At 35.5% G+C, this 24,135-nt stretch overlaps 1 non-coding gene across 1 annotated transcript; it reads left to right on the plus strand.

Annotated features, from left to right (window-relative positions):
* The first annotated feature begins 438 nt into the window (after positions 1-438).
* Positions 439-545, plus strand: LOC150064154 (U6 spliceosomal RNA). The gene has a single exon (XR_016535362.1). It is a non-coding gene; the product is annotated as a U6 spliceosomal RNA (small nuclear RNA).
* Positions 546-24,135: the final 23,590 nt, after the last annotated feature.

Below are 24,135 nucleotides of genomic sequence, written 5' to 3' on the forward strand. Positions count from 1 at the left end.
AGACATCAGTAGAAACTTCAACAAAAAGCTTTACAAACTGTTTTATTCCTTGGATACTTTATTGAATGATTAAAATGAAGTTAAAAATACCTCTTGAATCATACAAGTAAAGTGGATAATTTTGTGTAAAGTTATTCACTTGAAGAGAGCTTGGTGTATTCTTCAGTATAAAATGTCTATAAAATTATAACACCCTTTATGAGTTTATGCATTTTGACAATCATTTCATCATGACCATCTTTAATTCTATTTCTCTCACATATTTATACACATTTCCAGAAATGAATCAATTTTTCAGAAACTGATGAATCACAATGGGAAGTACATAGTTTGAAGACTTTGTCTAGAACACCAATTTGTGAGATTTATGATTTGTCTGAAGATACGAAATATTAACACTATATCTGCTCTCCACAGGATGTAAAAATAATCACCTATGTGCTTGCTTTGGCAGCCCATATACTAAAATTGGATAAATACAGCAAAGATTAGCATGGTCCCTGTGCAAGAGTGACCCACAAAGTTGTTAAGTGTTCCATATTAGAAAGAATCACCTCTAAATGGAGAAAGTATTTCTACCCTTCTGGCATACACAAACTCAGTGATTTCTAGTATCCATTTGAACAATTTTGAAAATATATTGGCTATGGAATAAATATAACATCTCCCAGTTTGACACATATTCACATTATCTGTCTGTCTATCTATCTATCTATCTATCTATCTATCTATCTATCTATCTATCTACCTATCTATCTATCTATCTATCATCTATCTATCTATCATCTATCTGGTTTTCATAAGAGAAATAAGCTCATGAATTTAAAAGAGTTTTTACACACAATGCTATTAATAATATGAGACTAGAGTATTTAATTTAAATGCTTAGGAACACAACTTTACCTTTGTTTGATTAAAAACTACATGGTGATATTTTTATCGCATGAAAGCAGTGAGAAATGGTCAAAATGGCAAGTTTTGTGTTTTTATTATGTGGGATAAATTTTAGGTCAATGTATGCCTTAAGAATTATTTGCTTCATAGGGCTTTGCTAATCAAAAACCTGTGAATATGTTACAGTAAATCTCACTGGAGGAAGTAATCTTCCCTTCTCCATACTGATTAGTAGCCTTAAGCTAAAAAGCTAAAAAATGAGAAATATTCTAGTAACATCATCAGAGTTTATTTAATACTTTCATATGAGAAGTTTTAATATTAAAAAAGTGAGAGGGGTCACTTTGTTATGCTGCTAAGATGTGGATGGTGAGATATAATAAACCTAAAGATAACAAGCAAGCAGGACTGGGCAGACTTCCTCTTTCATCCCTTCAGAATATTTAGAATGCTTTTGTTGACTCACATTGTCTCTAGTCACGAAAGTTCTGGATAACCACCTGAAGTATGCCATGGGCTTAGAGAGAGGCATGGATGGTTCCAACAATGACTATGTTGGCAGTGCTGTTTAAATGTCTTTTTTTTTAAATATTTTATTGTCAGGGTAATGTACAGAGGGGCTACAGTCACATTCAGAAGGTAATGAGTACATTACTTCTTGAACATTATTACCTCTTCTCACATTTTTCTCAACTTTTCCTCCCTCCCTCCCAAGTTGTAAAGTTCATTTCCAGCATCTTGTCTAGTGACTAGCACTGTTACATTTGTTTTTTGTTTCATCATCTTGTTTTTCCCCTCCCCTTCCCTAGTTCAAATAAACAGATAAATGCCTATACAATACACGAGGTACCAAAGTTAGATACAACAACAACAGGGGAATAAAAAACAATAGAGTAAAGAAACAAGTTCACATAGTACATTAGAATTATTTGATTAGAAAAATTAAAGTTTTTGTCTTAACCATAAAAAGGATGACTTTTGGAGGAGTCCTGTGAGGGGTGAAATCATGCAAAGTGAGGGCGGAGGGAAGCATAATTGAGGCACCCTGTATGTACATGAAAAATCATGGAAACCACTTAAAATTATCTGTACGTGTACATATACACTTATATACACACATACACTATATATGGGAACATTACAATGAAAACTTTTCATATAATTAATAAACAGCAGTAGAAATAATTGCGAACAAGATTTGCTGGCCATGTGCTGGCTTAGCCCTTGAGGTTTCCGTTTACTCCTCAGTACCATGTCCTCCTAAGAAGAATGCAGCCTTTTAAATAAAGGACCCATGGACCATGCTGGTATATGATATAGTTTAAGGAGACTACAAACTAAGATCACAAATGAATCTTTTTTACTAAAAAGCTTCATGTTTAATTAAACATTTTTTTGCCAGTCCTGGGCTTGAGTTCAGGGCTTGAGCACTGTTCTTGGACTTTCTCAAGGCTGGAGCTATACCATTGAGCCTCAGCACCACTTCCGGCTTTTTTCTATGTATGTGGTACAGAGAAATCGAACCTGGGTCTTCGAGCATGCTAAGCAAGCACTCTACCACAAGGCCAAACTCCTTGCTCCTAATTAAACATTTTTTGTATCATTTATTTGCTTATTTGTTATGTGTTATGAGAAAAACATTTCCTCTCTCAATGAATTTTCAAGTATAAAATTTACTATGTAGTATAAAGTATTATTTCTTTACTGTACACGAGGTTTCCAGAGTTCATAACTGCATTGCTGAAATTGAAACTGCTGGACCAACATCTTCCCATTTCATCTTTTACTAGATCTTTACAAATACCAGTGTACTTTCTGTTCCTTTGATTTTTACTGTTTTAAGCTCCACATATGAGTGAAAACATGTATTGTCATTCTCTGACTAGCATCCTGTCCTAAATATCCATCCATATCACCAGAAATACCAGGGTGTCTTTTTTCTTAAAGCTGAACAGAATTCCATTGTATGAATATCACACTTTTTCTACCCATTCATATCCTCTATTCATTCATATTTAAGTTAATCCCATATCTTCCTATTGTTAATAATTATGTAATAAACTTGGCACAAATATTTCTTCAGCATACCAGTTTCATTTCCTTTGGATATGTGCACAGATATGGGATTCACAAATCATTTATGGCAGTTCTTTTTTGTTTATTTCCTTGTGTGTGTGTGTGTGTGTGTGTGTGTGTGTGTGTGTGTGTGTTTGGCCTTGAATTTAGAGCCTAGTTGCTATCGCTGAGCTTTTGTAATCAAGGCAAGTGTGCTCTAACACTTGACACACAGCTTTACTTTGGGCTTTTTGGTGGTTAGTTAGATATGAGTCTTACTGATTTTCCTGCCTGGGCGAGCTTTAAACCATGATCCTGAGATCTGAAAGCTAGGATTATATGAATAAACCACTAGCATCAAGCTTTTTTCAGTCTTTTGATGACTCTTTATATAGTTTTCCATACTATCCCATCTTACAATACTACCAATATTGTACACTCTTCATGTATTGAAGAATTGTTATCTTTCAATTTTTTCATAATAGCAATAGCCATTCTAATCTGAGAGGATACCCCCATTTGATTCTGACTCACACTACTCACTAGTGATTAATGACTTTTAGTACTTTTTCATATACTTGTTACTCATTTACTTGTATTTAAGAAAATGGTGTTTCCATAGCAGATGAAACAATTACAACAGTGAAGTGACATTCTATAGAATGGGAAAAGATGTTTACCAGATATTCATTTGATAACTTATTAATATCCAGAACACATAACAGTCTCAAAAAATCAGACATTGGATAATAAAAGAAAACAATCCAACCACTAAATGAGCAAATGAATGAACAACTAAAAGAAGTATGAAATGCTAATAAATACATTTAGAAATGTTCAACATCCTTAGCAATCAAGAAAAACTAAAATAAGATTGATATTCTATCTAATAGACTCACAGTAGCAATCAAGAAAATGAACACCAAGCAATGGCAAAAATTGGAGATGGAAGGAGGAAACATCATATACAATGATAAGGGCCTGGAGTTTGGCCTAGTGGTACAGTGCTTGCCTAGCATGAATGAAGACCTGGGTTTGATTCCTCAGCTAGAAGTGGTGCTGTGGCTCAAATGACAGACCACTAGCCTTGAAAAAGCCAAAGTACAGTGCTCAGGCCTTGAGTTCAAGCCCAAGAATGACAAAAAATATCATTAAAATGATATAAATGAGTATGTCCATAGTGAAATAAATACAGAAATTCATTCAAAAAATTAAAAATAAAAATACCACAGTGTCCTGCTATAGCACTCCTGAGTATAAATCCAAACGAGTGTAAGCCAGCGGGCTCTGGAGATATTTACATGCTTATCTTTACTGCAACATTATTCATAATGGCATAGTTATGGATTCAGAATAGATGCCCCATTGACAGATGACTAAACAACAAAAACATGATATATGTATATTATAAATGAATAGCGAATTATTTAGGTTCCATTAAAAATGTCATTTGTGGAAAAAAAGGTTAAATGGTAGATCATCACATTAAGGGAAAAAAGCATCACAAAGACAAGTAGTAGCAGAATTTATAGTTTCAGAAAAGTGCTAAGGAATGGGACTGAATAAAATTCATCATTGTAAGAGAATGAAACAGTACAAACTCTAACAAAGTCATATTAAGAGAAATGAACGATGCTCATTAAAAATGTGGAGCAGGCCCTGGAGTGTCAGAGTGCTTGCCTTGCATGCACTAAGACCCGAGTTCGATTCCTCGAACCACATACATAGAAAAAAGCCAAAGTGGTACTGAGGCTCAAGTGGTAGCGCACTAACCTTCAGAGAGTCCAAGGACAGTGTTCAGGCCTTGAACTAAGCCCAGGACTGGTGAAAAAAACTGTGGAGCAGACTTGAAGAAATGGATATAAAATACAGGGAACCTTCAAAGACTTGAATTAAACAATTTATAAGACAAATATTCTGTTTTTCTCTCTGAATGCCACTACTGTCTCTCTGGCTTCTTTCTTTGATGAGAGACATGGCTTTGAATATCTCTGAAGTCACATCTTCTTCAGACACATCCTGAGATGTAAGAAACCTTTCCACCAAGAGAAAGAAAGCTCTCCAGGACAGTTGTCTTAGCTTGCCTGGTCTGTGTACTTTGCCTTACACTTGGAAAATATGGATGGATTGGAGAGTGATGGGTTATTTTTGCTCTGCCTCGGTCATCTGTCTGTCACAGAGTATCTGGATGGTAGGTGCTGTCACTCCTGAAGTTGTGTCATTACTTGCTCATGATGAACAGTGCCCATTTATGTGGAAAAAATCACCTTGAAATCAGACCCAGAGGAGGTGGAAGAAAAGTTGCTCCATGGAAAGCATGATTCATAGGGAAGCACAAGAAGGAGAGGAGAAAGGAAGACATGAATAAATAAAGGAGAAAGTGAAAAACGGTGGAGAATGAGTCAGATTAATAAGGGTCACCATGGCAACAAAGGAAAAACGTGAACAGGAATTGTGAACAAATGAGGGCATGGGCCTGCCTCAGAGCTCTGTGCTTTGGCAAAAGGTTATATGTCCATGGAAAAATTAGACTGTGCTTTGAAAAGAATGTCTTTATATTAACACACACTACTTATTTGAAAGAATAGTAATACAATTTTACTGAAATTACTTTTGAGCGTTGCTGCATGACTAGGAAAGAATTGAAAACAGTTATTATCACATAAGTGTTTTATAATGTGGAATAAAATGTACTCTGAACTTAACCCCACCAGCAGGATCTATACATCTTTTAGCTATGAAGAGCAAAGCATAAGAACATTTCATACTGCTTGCCAGACTATGCATTTTTATCTAAAAAAGATTTGGAATTATTCTTAGCAATATTATGCTTGATGGCATAGTTTAGGATCTGAATTTGAATGAGAGGAGTTAGTTTGTGGATCTGAATTCTTTTCCAAGGGTCGTACAAGAAGACAGTATATATACCAGTTATCCTTTTCCGTCAAATCAAATGTGAAATCAACAAAATGATCTAAAGTGGATTGAGATCAGTCCTTACTTCATTGATTTCATTCTCTCCTGTTGATAGATTCCTTAGAAAGCTAGTGGATGCACACTTATTTAGGGACTAATGTCAGCCTGGCTTTCATAAAGATGTCATCTTAAAGAAGGATGACTAAGAATTCATGTGTTTTTTTTTTTTTTGCTTTAACATAATCCAACATAAAATCTGCATGCTGATATACTTTGATACACATTGCAGTAAAATTTCTGGCAGGACATTCCTTTCTGAATATCTAGCTTAATCCCAGATCAAGGTTGGACTCACAGCTCTCTTTAGCAGAAGTATAGACAATGTTTCTGTGTGGCTGACCACATGACGGCTACATTTGACCACCTCCATCCATTTGGGCTGTAATATTAAGTCCAATGAGTGTAAGCTTCATTCTCCTCTCAAATCATTAAGCACTCATTGAAATCAAAGAAAACTGTTTATTGTTAATAGTTTTTGAAAGAAATTCTTGCACAATCTTTGCACATGATGAATGCTTAATCTATACTTGTTGCCTTAATATATTTCAGAATATATAATGGTACAGGTCAAACTATAACATGATATCTTTCTAGATTTTCAGATTCCAAACCCCTTCTTCTCATGACATTCCTTTAACATTTAATATACTGTTCCTGATCTGAGTCTGGGGATGAAGGCTAAAGAGGGCATTATGATATATTTATATATATAAACACATACATATATATCATTTTCTGTACCCCCTTCTTTATTCTATAGTGCCTCATTTTGTGGTGTTTGTTTTTCTCCAATTATCTGTACAACCTAAACTTCTAATTCTTTTACTGGCAAGACAAATTTTTGCCTATAAATCTTGCTTTCTTATATTAATTTTGACTAAGAAAAGCACATGGCTGGACTTAAACTCACAATGGGTGACGTCATAATAAACTATACCTTCACTCCTCTGTGTTGAAACTGGCATTAATTACCAAGGAGACATTTAAGGAGAAAGAAAGACATCCAGCTGCATCCTTAGTCCATATGACTTACATCTTAATCAGAAAAGAGAGAGATTCCCAGAGATACTAATGGACAGAAATAGACATCAACAAACCCCTTCGTCTTTACATGTTTAAGCCAACGATAGATGCCTCATGAGAAATACGACCAATTGACAACTTCACTTTGGTCTTTGAGCTTCCAAAATTAAAGAAATACAATTCTCTTGTCAAAACCATTCAGTCAGGGGTGTTTTGCTATGGTAACCCTGAGAGACTAATATAACTGGGCTGTATAAAAAGTCAGAACAAAAGACATGGATATAAATAGAATCTCAATCCTATTAATTCACAGAATAAACCTATATGATTTTTCATAGCCTATATTTTTGGTGCACTTTACAATATAACATTGAATATGTTATATATATTATTTGCTACATATATGTCTACTTATATGGAGAAAAATATAAATCACAAATACAAGTTATAGGGTCAATATAGTACATTTCTTTTTGGACAATATTACTTTTTTCCTTGCTCTCCCTATTTTTCTTTACTATCCCCCACTCACAAGTTTTATTTTTGTTTATTTTCAGCATAGTGTCCAGTGAATACTATTACTGCATTTATTCTTCTTTAGTCCCTCAATTTCTGTACCTCCCCTTCATACAAACAAACAAACAGAACAGAAAGAAAACAAAAACAATAAACAAAGAAGAAAACTTCTTGTTTCCATTTCCTGGAATTCATTTTAATAAATATTTTTGGATCACATGTACATGGGCATTGTGCCTTTCTGTTTCTCCCTTAAAAGTATACTGTTAGATCTTTTTATTGTTTTTTTTTTCTAAGTGAACTCAGTCTTGTATAACCATAGGGATTGAAATAAATTGTGTGTTTATGTAAATGGTGTTCAATTCATTTTAAAATGCTATTGAATACACTCTACAAAACCAGTTAATAACAGGTCTGCTCATTGCTATTTTGCAATTTTATTAGATTAGAGGTAAGAAGCTACTGGTGAGTGGTTTCCTCACCATAGTCTTCTCTGCTACTCTGTCTGCATAGGTGCCATGTAGTTTGGGTGTCTGGAGTCCTACAAGTCTGATCTTTTGAATAATCTTTTGCCTCTTTATAGAAATTTAGGTCAAGTTCAATTTGATTGGGGATAGCCCTGAAACTACAAATAAAATTCACCTATATCTTTATAATATTCACTTTCTGATTCACAAATATTTTCTGTCTATAGCACTTCATGCATATTTCTAATTGAGTCTTATAGATCTTTCTTTTTTTCTAGATATTTTATGCTTTGCTACTGTTCTCAATTATATCACTTAAAACTGTTGTTTTAGAGTATTGGATTTTCTACATGAATATAGCTAGTAATGAGTCATTTCTGTTTGATATTTGCATTATCATACAGCTTAGTTCTATTAGCATAACATAGAGTTGAAGGAATAATATTGTTTCTACACATTTCACTCAAGATTTCAGGTTAGCTCCTAAAGTTTCACCATGAAGTCAGCAATTGTGACATTGTTGTGGGAATAGAATAGATAATCCTCATAGAAGAAAGTTTTGCTAATATTGGGAAATGTTATGAATTAGAATTTTTATCTATGTTTACTTACTTTTGAATGACATACAAAATCAAAAAAGTATGCTTTAATGGGCTTTAATGGGGCATAGTGTAAAGTTTCAACACATGTATGCATTGGGTAGTTTATAAATCAGGTTAGGCACGCTTACGTTACCAAACATTAAGTATTTGAAAATATGCCAGTGTGAATGTTAGAGAAGCACTCTACCACTTAGCTATGCCTTCCACCCTTTCAGCTTTGGTTACTTAATTATTTATTCATGAATATTGAGGTACTGGGTTTTCAGCAAGTCTCATGCTTGCTCAGCTTGCTTGCTCAAATTATTCTCTATCACTTGAGCTGTGCCTTCAGCTCAGCTTTTTCTGGTATTCTGGAGATGGAGTCCAGCAGACTTTTTTGACTGATCTTACCTCATATGTCATCTTCCAGTTTTTAGCCTCCTAAATAGCTAAACATGAGTGGCTGGTATTCAGCTTCCTTGTTATTTTTGTGGTATGCTTAAACTCAGGGTCTTAAGCTATTGCTTTAAAAAAAGAATCTCCACATTTGGCACTTTATCAATTGAGCCAAGCCTGTTATGGTTCTCTTTGAGAAAGTTTTTATTTATTGACTGGTTTAGTTTAGGTCATAATCCTCTTATTTACGTTTCATGTGAGACTGTAAAGAGAAGGTCACATGTCTCTAAAATAACCAGCAAAACACGTATTTGACAGCAAGGCTCAACTAACAGCACCAGCAATGAGCAAGAAAACCAAGCAAGTTGGGTGCTGATGCTCACATGTGTCCCTCTAGCTATGCCAGAGGCTGAGACCTGAGGATCAAGGTTTGAAGCTCCCCTGACCTGGACAGGAAAGTCTATGAAATTCATTACCCCAATGAACAACAACACCAAAAGAAACTAGGCATGGAGTAGTGGCTGAAATGGTAGAAGGCAGCCTTGAGCACATAAAACAGTACCTAGGCCCTGATTTCAAGCCCTCAAACTGATACACACACCCAAAAATGACAGCTTTTTTTTTGATTGAAGGAGCTATAAGGTTGCATTCCAAGGAAATGGGTATGAAAGACACAGGTGTGAAACAAGACACATTTTTAGAGTTTTATTACTCTTTAGCTTTACGGATCTATGTAGTCCCTTGACATTCTCAAAGAGAGTGATTTCAGAAACATTTTACTTGTATTTTCTATTATTTTCTCATGAGGTAGGTATATCAGATCTAATTTAATCTTAAAGGTGAAAGTTTTATAATTATACATACAATATATAATAGCTAATTTATGTATATGGTATATACATATATATATATATATATAAGTATACTTATATACAAGCCGATATATATGGGGGGAAATGTGTGTGTGAGCGTGTGTGTGTGTGTGTGTGTGTGTGTGTGTGTGTGTATAAGAGCAAGTGAGAAGGCCTGAGTTCAAACCTGAGTATGGAGGGGTGTGGGTGGGATATAAGAGAACATTGAAGCTGGGATGGGAAAGCTGAAATATAACCTAATTTGGCAATCGCAATAAATGACCTAAAAAGTGTCATTTAATTGTAAACAGTTTCAAATTTTATTGTTAAAAATCAATTCAAGTCAATAACCTGTCAATTGAAAGTGATGATCTAATGGCTTGAAGAGGTCTAGTGTTACTAACAAGGCCCTCGGTGAAGGAAGGGTGCCATTAGCTTCTGCCAACTGATGGGTGTGTGTACTCCTGTTATTTAGGGGTTTGTTTAACATGGCATTATCATTCTTGTTTTGATAATGGTGGTTAAAAATAAAAAGTAATGTGTGATATTAGGGAAAGCAATTGAAGAAAGCTCATAAAACTAATCAGGAAAAATGAATCGATATTCAAGTGTTCTATACTCATTAACCAATTATACTGTGATTTGGACAACAATTGTACTGTGTCAAGTGAAATGCATATTTTTTAGTCTGTACTGAGAGCTCAACTGATCATCATAAAGTTAAGTTACATATTTTCAAATTAATACGTATCACCAGCCAAAAAATCCTGAAATCTGAGTGAAATTTGCCGATGCCTAAGGAAGCTTAGAACACAAGAGGCTAGTTTTGCTTCTCAAAGAGCACTCTTTCCTTCCAACGACAGGCAAATCACCTGCATCTGAGCTGCTCTGCATATTTATTGATTAAACGGGAGGGGAGAGAAGGTGACTTTGAAAAAAGGAAACATTCTAGGCCGGGGAAATGTCTTCATTAGACTCAGACTCAACTGAAGGCTCCTAGTCTGTTAGGAGCTATGCTTTTCATCAAATGGTTCCCCTCAACGTGCAGGAAGAGAGGGCCGATGATGTAAAAGGCCGGTCTTTCTTTAGTTACTTGTGAGTATTTTCCATGTTATTCCTTTGTAATGCTAGTTCATTCCAGTATGGTTTTTGACTCTAAAAGCAGCACATATGTTGTGTTATGAAACAGTTGATGCCCGTTTTGGACAATGCCACCTTCAGTAGCAGAACCAGGACTCCCACACTCACAAAGCAATGAATGGCTCAGAGTAGTAGCTCGGGCTTTGCTGGGTATTTAGAAGACCTGGAGAGAATGTTGCTTTTCCAACTCAAGTATACCTTTTTACCCAAAGACTGAAACCAAGCTTCATCTATCATAAAAGCCTATAGCCACATTTCCCCTTGTGCTCAGGTTCCACACAGTGAATGCACTGCAACTTCAGGCACAGATCTTTAACAAAGTGTCGAATCTCTACTAAAGATGTTTACACTGATGTCAACGATAGTTGTAGTAGAACACTCAAAGCCCACTATTTGGGAGGCTGAGATTAGAGAATTCCGATTTCATGGTTTGCAAGGACTACAAAGTAAGATCTTAAAAACGTATGAGCCATACTAATGTTTCAGCTTCCCAGGACTTGGCCTTCTTATATAGTTGATTTTCTTTTTTTCACCATTTAGATATTCACTATTAAATAACATAGCAAAGCTTCTTCTACACAGTTAGAAAAATACACATTTAGATGAGAACAAAAATTAAGTGCAAAAGCCAGACATTCCTTATATGAGAAATTCTTGGTATGATTACATGTTTTTGTAAGAATCCTCTGAAACAAATCATTTTAAAATTTTTAAAGCTTTGGTATTTGGGATGTGTAGAATTCCTGTTTCTATTAAAGCTTTTTTCATTGTCTCTCTTTACTCAAGAACAGGAAAAAGTTTGTAATTTTATTCCTAAATAATTTTAAATAGTTTGTTGGCCAGTGTGAAGCAACTACCCTACCATCAAGTTTTAGGCTAAGATCTGGAGTGAAAGATAGGTGGCTGACTTCTAAAGTGAGAGCCCATCTCTGCAAGCAGTGAGGCTCCCAGAAACATAATGTTGATTATCTATTAACAGTAGACAACAAATACAGGGAATAGAAACCATTTACTGAAGTAGAAATAGCCATATTTCTTTTTTATATAAGACTTTATTGACATGATTTTTACAATGTATTTCAAATGTCACGTTCAACAAACAAATATTCAAGAAGGGAATCTATATACAATTGCTGGCACATAGATTTTAGAACATAATTAAAATTAAGCCGAGGGTTTGTATGTCATAGATATATATTAATCTACGTAATGAAACAATATGTCTATAGAATATATAGCCCATCAGATTTTTTTTCCAGTCCAGAGCCATGAACTCAGGGCCTGGCCACTGTCCTTGGGCTTTCTCAAGGCTTGAGCTCTATCACTTGAGCCACAGCACCATTTCTGTTTTTTTTTTTTCTATGTATGTGGCATCGAGGAATCGAACCCAGGTGTTCGTGCATGCTAGGAAGCTGTCCTACCACTTGGCTAAACTCCCAGTCCCCTATCATAGATTTTTATATCTATGTACTTAAGTTTATATCTCTAAGACCATGTCTATAACCTTGGGTACCCAAATATTGAGACATCACTGTTGTACTGTTTCGATCTAAAAATATTTATTTATTCATTTATTTTTGGGTGGCTAATCGGAGTCTTAGGCACTTATATGCCCAGGCTGGCTTTAAATTGCAGTTCTCAGATCTCAGCCTCCTGATTGGCTAGGATTAAGGCATAAACCTGCATTGCCTAGATAATATTTCTGTTGTCCATCAAAATCCACATATTTAGAATTACTGGTGAGATGATTAAGTAAACAGATATTTTTATTTCTTTCTCTTCTGGTCCTGGGGTGTGGGAATTATCCTGAGCTTTATTGTTCAAACATTGCATTCTACAACCTGAGCTACATCTCCACTTTCAGCCTTTTTTTTTTTTTTTTGGTGTTTAATTAGTTTCATGAACTTTTCCAACCAATTGACTGAGCTGATCCTCAGGTCTAGCCTCTTGAATAGCTGTTGCTACTGACATGAGACACTAGTCCAGGAAAGTTTAGAGATTTAAAGGAAATGGAAAACTGTTTTCAACCAAATAAACACTCTGGATCTTTACCACAGCTTGAGGACTAGGTGAAGCAAGACTAAGAGGAGCAAGTGTTATTTTTTTACATTGAGGTTATTAGTTGAAATCTCTAGTGATGACTAGAATTTGGAAGTAAATGTTATGCAGGATGAGGGGTCAATGTATGTTGGAGAGCTCACTTATAGGTGTCATTTGACAAATAAGCTGAAGGTCTTGAGTCTCTCCAGTTTCTTAGGAATTGCCACTTGTTCTCTGCTGCCTGCCCCTCTTCCTCCAGGTGTCACATTTATAATTGCAGTTGCGAAACATGTTCAAACTAAAGTGCTAGAATGCAACCTTGCAGTTTCTGCAACCTTCATGCTTTCTGTGACCTTTGGTTTTGCCATTTGTTTCATCTCCACTGCTTCCTGGCTCCTTGTATTATCCTTCCTCTTTCCCAACAAACCCAACAGAAACCTTTACTTTGTCACCTAATTAAATCATCTTTTTCTCAAACTGTGATGCTTTGGAATACTCTTGAACAAAAGCATTCTACTTTTCTTTCTTAGACCCTACTTCTAACAATGACAAATTTTGATAAATGAATGACTCCATAAACAAGTGAACTGAGTGTTAATATGTAGCTGTACTAGAACATGCAATTGGTATTTGAAATTAATGTATACGATGTCAAAAAGTTTCAATAAAAGGAACAAAATACGATTGTTGGGATTGGAAGGCAACCAGCTGGTCATATACTTTTTTTCAAGACAGGTTTTAGTGAAACCTGAATTGGCCAAGCAGGAAGACTTTGCTGTACTTATCATGACCTCTGCTTAAAATTTCATCTGAAGCTGAGTTGGATATATAGAAGTCTGTTATGCCATTAGAAGCATTCATCCTGCAAATGTTAGATGATATAGTAAAGACTCCTAGGCAGAATTTTATGTCATGGTCTTTCTTTGGAGTGTTATATAATGCTTTATACCTACATCAGATTTCAACTAATATTCCTTTGTTTTATGTACTTAATATTAAAGATGCTCTCTCTCTTATAGTCTATAGAATTTCTCTTCCCTACATCAACTACCATAAGTTTGCATTTGAGAATGAGAATGATTGCTAGCTTCACATGCCTCAGTCAGCAATGTGAAATGGAATCATGTATTGTATTCATAAACTGCATTGTTAAGTGACAATTCCTTTCTACAACTCAAAAAAAAAAAAAAAAGCTATGGACTTGTCATTGTGTTTCTTTGTCTTAAGAATGCAGCCACAAGATGGCACTGTGACAATTTAAATAAACCTGAAAGTTAGAATGCTTCATCTTGGGCAGGGAGTTTGACCAAGTGAGAGTGTTTGTCTAGCATGCAATGCACAAATATTCCTTGGTACCACACACATAGAAAAAGCCAGAAGTGGCGCTGTGGCTTAAGCAAATACTTTAACTGGAAACTGTATCCCACAATGTATTAGAGTGTGTGCTGTGGTTCAAGAGATTGGGGGCCTTTAGTGAGAATGATTGAGGCCAGGACAAAATAGAAGACACAAAATGTCTGGCTTCTCCCTATAACCAGTGAAATGGTTGAGGCCTGTCCCAAGATTCTGCAGTGTGAGGTTCAGATGACATTAGTTGTCACTGGAGGACAATGACAGACACTTTGATTTTATCTTTCTTTTTGTAAGGTACAGACAGACAGAATAGAACCTACCAAGAAATTCCTTTTATAAGGTAATAAATCTGTTCATTTACAGCTTAGTCCATTAACAGGTTCTACAAAGTTCAGTGTTTTATTCAGCAGGTGAATCTATGATTAGCTTTACATTATGAAAAATGTATTACTTGGGCACTTGAGTCTGTGTTGTATAATGTAGAAAGATTTATTACTAAAAATGTTGGAAGTACTTAACCTAACTCAGGGTCATGCAGTTTTCAGTATGAGTACTTTTACTAAGTCTAGGGAGTCATATTCCATCTTTATTACAAGACTATGAGTACATTCATACATATATACAAATTTGTGAACATACATACATGTCAAACAATAGATGCTAGGATTATGCTAGTTATTATTTCTAATCTCATATTTTGTATTATACTGGAACTTTTTGTTGTTGTTGTTGGTTGTGGGGCTTGAACTCTGGGCCTGGGCGCTGTCCTTGACCTCTTCCGCTCAAGGCTAGTGCTCTATCACATTAAGCCATACTGCCACTTCTGGTTTTCTGGTGTTTAACTGAAGAGAAGAGTCTAACAGTCTTTAATGCCTGGGCTGGATTTGAACTGTGATCCTCAAATCTCAGTCTCCTGAGTAGCCAGGATTACAGATATGAGCCACCAATACCTGGCTAATACTGGCATTTTCTATGAAAACATATTATGTAGGTTCTTTAGAAATGCAAAGAGAATAATATGTAATTCATGTTTATTAAAACTTTGAAAGATGATTTTTATATGTGAACTATCTATCTTGTTTAAGTCTAATAATTCCACAAATGGTGAACTAGTACACACACACACACACACACACACACACACACACACACACACACACAGATAGTATAGATCAAGCATTGTATATACAGTGTTCTGTATAATATACATAGTATACATTATATGTGTCTATTTATGTCATTATGTTGATAATAATCATATTGTATCTCTAGATATGTTAGACCAATGAGAATTTTTTGAGAATATGAAAAGTTATTTGTTCTTCATTAGTAAAGAATGAACTATTGTGCTAGTCTAGTTAACAGACATTTCACCCTAAGGTCACTTTCCTACTGGCCTATTGGTAGAGAGCTTGCCTAGCATGCATGAAGACCAGGGTTTGCTTCCTCAGTACCACACACATAGAAAAAAGCCAGAAGTGGTGTTATGGCTCAAATGGTAGAGCTCTAGCCTTGAGAAAAACCCAAGAACAGTGCCCAGGCCCTGAGCCCAAGCCCAGGACTAGCAAAAAAAATGACTAGGGCTAACAAATATATTTTTACCTTTTTTCCATATTTTTTATTGTGATGAAAAGAAGGGTTACATTATATTCACCAGGCAGAAGGTGCATTACTTCACATACATTGATACCATTTCTCACGTCTTGGTCCCCATTTCTCTCCCCCACCCCCTCATCTTGTTTTTCCCTCTTCCCTATTCGATACACATATATATCAGATAACAAGGTGAAATACTGTAACCATATGAAATAACCAAGGGACAGCAAAAGAGATGAGAGATAATATAGTACATTAAGGACAACAATCACTCGTTACATAGCTTTTATTTCTATATCCTGGAGGTCCTTTCATTGTTCTATTGTAAATCTCTGCTCTGTATTTTATTGCCATAGTGATATATAGAGGGGTTAGTTACATTAATTAGGCAGTGGGTACATCTTGAATATTGATACCCCTTCCCATGTTTTCCCCTAACTTTCCCTCCCTGTAACCCCTCCCAATCATCTTTCTTTACCCCTTCTTTCCCTATTTCAAGTAAGCAGATTAAGTACATAGAATATATCAGGTACCAAAGCCAGAAACAGTAACAATGTGAGACAAACCATAAGGGGAAAAAAACAGAGAAAAGAAAAAACTTCACATAGTACATTAAGGACAATAGTCACAAAGATAAACCTCTTTTTCCATGTCCTAGCATTCATTTTGCTTATCCTCATCTGATATGGCCATACATACACAGCTTTTGAGGTATTGTGATCCTTTGCTAGGAGAATTCTAGGTGTATACTAATGATAACAAATGAGGAAACTGTGAGGCCTACATTTCTTTGAGAAATGGAAGGGGGAAAACAAGATGAGGGGAGGGGATGGGGGAAGGAAATGGAGACAAACACATGATAAGGGGTATCAATGTTTGTGAAGTAATGCATCTTCTACCTGCATAATATAATATAACCATTCTATTAATTACAATGAAAAATGTAAAAAGCTAGAACTCTACCACTTGAGCCACAGCACCATTTTTGGCTTTTTCTATGTATGTGGTACTGAGGAATTGAGCCCGGGTCTTTGTGCATGCTAGGCAAGCACTCTACCACTAGGTCAAACTCTCATCCTCCCACTTTTTAAAAAATCTGGTTACTTATTTGCCTAGTGGCACAAATGGAACATTTAGCAAAGTGTAACTGAATCCTCTGATGCAGCGTCTCAGAGCGGCAGCAATGGGTATATTCCAGTCTCCTAGGAGGACAGTGGTTTTAGTAAAGCTTTGTTTGGCTTTCTCTCTTTATAAAGCCAACAGATTGGTGAATATCATATTTGAGTGTTAGGCTCCATTAAGTGCTTGCTCATTACTCTACTGCTGGGACATTTATCACTTCACCATCATTAGAGTGTATGAGGTTTGTTATGGCCTTAAGTAGTCACTTCTTAGCTGTCTCTTTACCAGATTCTTTCTAGAAAACTTATTTCCTATGGTTTTCTTGGAGCTATCATTATTCTCTCACTTGCTTTTCAATCAAATTACAAATATTTTGGAAACTAGCTTTAGCTGTCAACATCCCATGGCCTATTTCGAGGAAAATTATTTGGGGAGACATTTGTGCTATTTTTGCCATTTAACCATCTCTGCGCCTCCTCTCTAGAAAAAGTGGCAGAAGAGACAATACAGGTTTTAGAGAGCAGTGCTAGGCAGTATAATTGCTTCTGCTTCACTCGCTTTTCCTCCCTCACATAGAGCACTACCCTAAGAAAGCAGAAACGTGACTATGAATAATGATATTTGAGGTCTCCATGTTTTATACGGTCATAATGGACAAAATACTTGGGATTTCTTTCCACCAAATGTTTGCATTTTAAAGTTTTAAAATGTATGAACTATCAGAAAGTGGAGCCTCTGGGAGGTGAAAGTGTCACAAGGTTGAAGTCCTCACACATGGAATGTATGCCCTCAGAAAAGAAACCCCACAGGGTTCCCTCACTTCTTTCTACTGTGTGAAGATGTAGTGAGAAAATGAACTTGTGAAGTTCTTTCAAGAAGTATGGTCACCAGACACTCAATTTGTAATTGCCTCAACATTAGATTTCCTATCCTCTGGAACTCTGAAAAATAAAAACATTATAGCAGGGCACTGGTGGCTCATGTCTCTTATTTTTAATTGTGTGCATGGCTTGCATATGCACACACATGCATGCACACACACACACACACACACACACACACACACACACACACAAACACAGAAGTGGGGCTGTGGATCAAGTGATAGAGTGCTAATATTCAGAAGAAAACACAAACTCTGGGACACTACCCAAACCCTTAATATAAGCCCCAGGACCAGCACCCCCCCACACACCTGGATCCCCCCACCCAGAGCTGGAACTGGAGCAATGGTTCAAGTGACAGAGTGCTAGCCTTGAGGATGCATAAATAAATAAATGAATATAAAAATAAGCTCAGGAAGAGTACTCTGAGTTCGAGCTCCAGGACCCCTATCCTCAAAAATATTATTAATATAAAGATTTCCAATGTACAGTAGTTTTGTTATAGTCATCAAAACAAACAGGCTGCAGTATGAGTTAAGGTTGGTTATAGAAAGGGAATTTATTTCTTGGGTATAATGTCTAGGAGTTTAGATATTTTCCCCTGCGACAACACTCGGGGGTAAAAGAAAGACATTTGACATTTGGCAAGCTTAATCCTGCCAAGATACCATGTTCATCCACTTGCAGCTTTTGGAAAGAAAAGCCCTATAGTTTGGCCAGTATCCATCTTGAACTGAGCAGATTTATTTGGTATATAGAATTGAAGAAAACGCTCTGCAGTTTAATGCAGTCCAGCTTATCCAGACTTTCTTTGATTTATTATGTTTCTGGGTCCTATTGATTACAATTACAATTACAATATATGGAAAAAATAATTGAAGAAAACGCATGAAGATTTCTTTTGTAGTATGCACTTAGTAAAACTGTTAGATTTTAAAGTGATTAGAAGTCATTTTAACCAGTGATAATGAACACTTAAAATATTTTGCTAGAGAACAGGACTGTATAACTTGGCTATTCTGAAAGCTCAACTCCTATAATAAACAAGTATTGAATGAATTTGAAATGCCATTTAGAAATAAATATTTAAGCGATATCTCATTTTATCATCACAATTATATTTCGAGACAGACACTATCTTTAGACTTACTATGGATATTACAGTGAGACTAGAATCCCATAGCACTTATGAGGTTATGGATCTAGATATATTAAAGCCTGGATTTCAACCAAGGATTCTCAAACTTCAAAATCCACTTGAGAGCATGGTTGTGATGGATTGTTAGAGTGGAGCTTGATTGCCAAATGGACTTGGGCTAAATATTGTCTCTAATATTTAAAAAGCAAGAGACCTGCCGCAGCTGGCTTAATGTTGTTTGACTTTAATTACCCATAAAAATGAGTGCTTTTGCATATAAGTGAATATTAAAAGAGAAACTATATGGAAATAAGTTGATAGAATTTTTTTTTCTTTTGCCAGTGCCAGGGCTTGACCTCAGGGCCTGGGTGCTGTCCCTGAGCTGTGTTTTATTTATTTGTTTATTTTGTTTTGCCAGTCCTGGGGGAATTTATACTGCTAATGTATGAATTCTCATAGCCAGAATCAATACCCTGGTTACTTCTTTAGCACTGTGCTCCATTCTCCATACTATGTGTTGTTAACCAGTTCTAACTGGTTCAAAAACACAAGAAAAAAGCCAGGGAGTAGATTCATGATCTTGTATTTGAAAGTCCATAATCCAGGCAAGAGGCCATGTTGCAGAAGTTGAAGAGTTAACTAGGAAGAGCAAACTGAAGGTGTAATAGCTTGTACATAGCATAAATTTGCCAGACAGTTTTCTGGACATGTGCACATATATCAATACTTAAATTCAACTGTCTCTACAGTTTGTTTTAATGTGGCCATCTTCAATATGCATGAGAGTGGTTAAATAAAAATAAAAATCTTTCAGGAACCTTTCTGCCCAGGCTAGCTTTGAATCATGATTCTCAGGTCCCAGCTTCTTGATTAGCTAGGATTACAGGGATGAGCCAACAGTACCTGGCTATGGCTACTATTTTTTTGTGTGTGGGGGTCTTGGGGCTTGAACTTGGCCTGGCCGGGGTGCTGTCCCTGAGCTCTTCAACTTAAGGCTACAGCCCTATCGTTGAGCCAAGCTCCACCTCACATTTTCTAGAGGTTAATTGGAGATAAGAGTCTTGGGTCCTTTTTTGCTCAGGCTGGCTTTGAACCTTGATCCTCAGATCTCAGCCTCCTGAGTAGCTACGATTACAGACATGAGCCACCCCGATCTTGTGGCTACTATTTTAATAAACAGAGCACAGAAAGTTATAGTGAATGATGTAATTAAAGTATTATGCAAATCTCACTGATGTTCATTTACTCGATTCTGGTAGTCTTGTCCTTGAGGCACTCTCAGCATGTGAAAGAAATGTGTGAGCTTCTTATTTGTAGTGCCTCAGTTTGCCTATGCATGAGTAATTTGGTGGGTCTACCATGATTTGAGATTTCAATGACAAAAAACATCCAATGTAAGATCTGTCAAATCCAAAGCCATCTATTAGTTTTTCCTATAAAGCAGAAGGTGACAGAAACAGCTCTGTCACTGGAAATCCCAAACCCCATAATTCTGAACAGAACTGACAATCAGGCTCTTAGTTGGTCAGTGACAAAGTAACAGATCTAAAACTGACAGGCAGAGTGAATTTGCCTAGAAAGCTTTGATAAAGAGAAGGAGGCAAAGAAGAAGGAGCTATGCTAACATTTTCTGCAATGCTATTATTATTTAAGAACACATATTTCACTTATTAGAATATTCCCATATTTATTGCATGTTCTTATATGGTAGAATTGTAAGTAATAACAAATACAAACAACCATGAAGTGTAAAAATAGACAAGACACTGGAATTAGAGGACTGAAGAGAACTGTTCCTGCCCTCTGCTTTCAGTCACAAAATACAAAGTTAAAACCAATATAGTAAGCATACTATGGAAAATAGAACCAAAAGTAAAAGAGTATAGAATAAGGGTATATGAAATAAGCAAGATAGATCATATTATTGGGGCCTCAATGAATCAACCTCTTTCTAGGGAAAGCAAAAACTAAACCCAAAGCCATGCTACACAGACTGTGCAAAACCATTTCTCCATTCTTTATCGGTACACAAAGAAACCTTTAAGGTCATGCAATATGAAAGGAAGACTAAAGTGTAGATATACAATTTCACATTGTTTCTTTAAACTTCTGACAGGCTTTATTAAATATATCGAGTAGATGAAAAAACCTTTTTTTTCATTTTCCTATCACCTATCCCAGACAAAGTTTCAATCTATACTTAGGTGTGCATTTTGTGATAAAAAAGGAGTTTCAAATTCTAATCTAGAATGGATGAAAAGTTTAGTACTTGCAGGCGTAGTTTGCTTGGTGAACATGGAGATTTGTCCTGGAAAGTGACTCAAAAGCTCTACGTTGAGTATGAAATGTGGCTAGAGACATAGAATGACAATTGGAAATGGAGTAATTGAAGACAGGTATAAGAAATTAAAACTACTTCTCAATCTTCATAAATCAGAAGTGGTATTATCATAAATTTTTCTTCATGTTGAAGCTGAATCATTAATAGCATAATTTATCAACTACATACATCTAAAATTTAATTCTATACTTTCTGAAAAATTTTATTTTATCAGCAATCCAATGAAAATATTTAAATCCTCTTGTTTGGGTAAAATATGCCTAGTGTCCATTGACGAGCCAGAGTAAAAATAAAATCATGAATGCTTCATATAAAATTTGGGATGAGTTAAAAGAATGAAATTCTAGGATAGAGGGTGCAACTCAATAGTAGAACAATTGGCTAAAATGTGCAAAGTCCTAAGCTTAACTGTGGACCAAATATATATTGTATTTTAAAATATAAAATACTTTTTCTGTAAATTTTAAATTTAAAATACAAGGGGAAATATATCCAATGCATGTCTTTCTAAAGGATATAATATCCCCTTCCATTTCTCACATTTTTTAAATTTAAGTAACCAGGCAAGATGTTCATTTTTTTCTGATTTATATTGGGTATTTCCTGCTGAATCTCAGGGAGTTCATAGTGAAGAATTGTGACCTCCTAGAATCAATCTTATTAAAAAACGTCTGACCATAGGAATGTATTACACTCATTCTCAATCAAAGGAGGGCATGAATTCCACTCCCTGAAGTGATGAATGATTTATGATACCTTGCTAGGACTTTCTAGGTTCTATTCTCACCCTACTCCTCCTCTTTCTCCTTCTATTTCTTTTTCTGACAGTCTAGTCTCTCATTTTCTCAATAGCTTTTCCAGTTGGCACTTCTGTATTTGTAATCATTTTACTGGTCTACAATGCTAGAATACTGATCACTTAGTGTTTTCAGTTGCAGTGACACTGCAGTTTTAAAGGAGTTATCACGTCCTTTGCTTTTTTTTTTTTCCAGCTAATTTCCAGAGGGGAACATAATTTCTTTCATAATTTGGACATTCTCTCAAGCAAAATATCAAGAGCACTCAATGAATCTAAGTCCAGAATTCACACAATGCTATTATTTATTCATTTACAATACCATATTTATTAGAATAGACATTGGATCTTTAGATTATATTTTTGTCACTTTATTCTTGAAATGTTGATCTTTTATATCCCAGTGTAGCGGACAGGTGATTAGTAATTTCTTGAAACAATAACTTACATTTGATATATATTTTTGTCTTCTCTACAAGTTTCATGCAATATTTTAATTTTATATCTCATTATGCTTTCTGGAATGTAATGTAAAATGCTAGCATATAAATCAGTTATAAAATTAGCTTAAGTTGTGTAGTAAATCCCAATTAAGGGCTTTTGAAAACCTTCAGTAACCTCATTGTAAGTTCACTCATTGGAGTAAAACGGAAACTTGATTTTATCCCTTTACAGTTTACAAACACGCACCCCCCCCACACAGAGCAAGTTTGGTAAATTATTAGAAAAAATTACTGTATACTGAGTTTTTAATTCAAAAATGATTTTTAAGATTATTTAGGAATCTGTTTCTGCCTCTCATTCAGCCAAACACAAGAAAGAGTTTAAAAATCATGGTTAAATAAATGCATTTTTCTACCCATCAGTTAGCTGATGTCACAGAATTAGCAAGCTAATAGCGATTTCACAGAAAAATTCCTGTCAATTCAAGATCAATCTTAACTATACAGAGTGGTGGAGGGTACATACAGGGGAAGATGCTGATATGTTTTGTAACACATTCATAGAAGTGAAGCGAGGTTTATAGAGAAATATACCATTGGCCGTTATTCCTTCAGAGAAGGGGGAATTTGCATTCACTCTCAGTTCTTCTCCATAAATATTCCCAGGGACTCATTAGAAAGGGTGTGTGTGTGTGTGTGTGTGTGTGTGTGTGTGTGTCTGTATACATGTGTATATGTGTGTGTAACAGGAAAAAACAGGAATAAAAATCTCCTTTTACACTGTAGTTTTGAAAACAAGGATCAACTCTCAGTGTAGAAAATGCTTTTGCAATCTAGCTCTTGACTACAAAATACATTTGAAATATAAAGACATAGATTAAAAGCAAATAGAGGAACTGATATACTCTAAAACTAATAAAGGAAAGCAGAAAGTAGCAATATTAATTTCAAACAGAGCAGACCTCAAAGCAAGAAAAGGAGGAGCAACAAAGACATTAAAAATGATAAAGGGACAATTTTCTAATAACATGTAACAACCTTTAATATATATGAACTGAACCACAGAACATCAAATGAGCTGAGACCAAAACTAATAGAACTGTAAAGAGAAACAGATGGATCCAGAGCCTGGAGCTATCTAAACCTCTTTTCTTTCTAGGGTTACTCAGCTGAAAGTATTTTGTTACATTAATAAAAATGGGCTGATATAATGGGATATATAATAAAAATAGGTAGAGATATATGTCTGTGCCTATGCATTCAAACCATGTGTATGCTTCTGTCTTTGACCTGTTTTTGCCCTCTTCCTTGAGAAAGAATGGTGCAGCTTCATTCTAACTTGTAATGGGCAATATAATGCCATTGGTTTTAAATATCTATCACCATTAAAGGGAAGCAGGGTTCTAGGAACAAATGCTACATGTGAAATTGTGAATATAATATCTGAGACCAGAATTCTTCTCTTACAAGTAAAAAAGTATTGAAAAATAACAGGAACATGTTGAAAGTACTTATGCTTTGTA

Source organism: Megascapheus bottae, chromosome 4 (assembly GCF_031878675.1).
Source record: "Megascapheus bottae isolate mThoBot1 chromosome 4, mThoBot2.hap1, whole genome shotgun sequence".
In the NCBI taxonomy this organism is placed as follows: domain Eukaryota; kingdom Metazoa; phylum Chordata; class Mammalia; order Rodentia; family Geomyidae; genus Megascapheus; species Megascapheus bottae.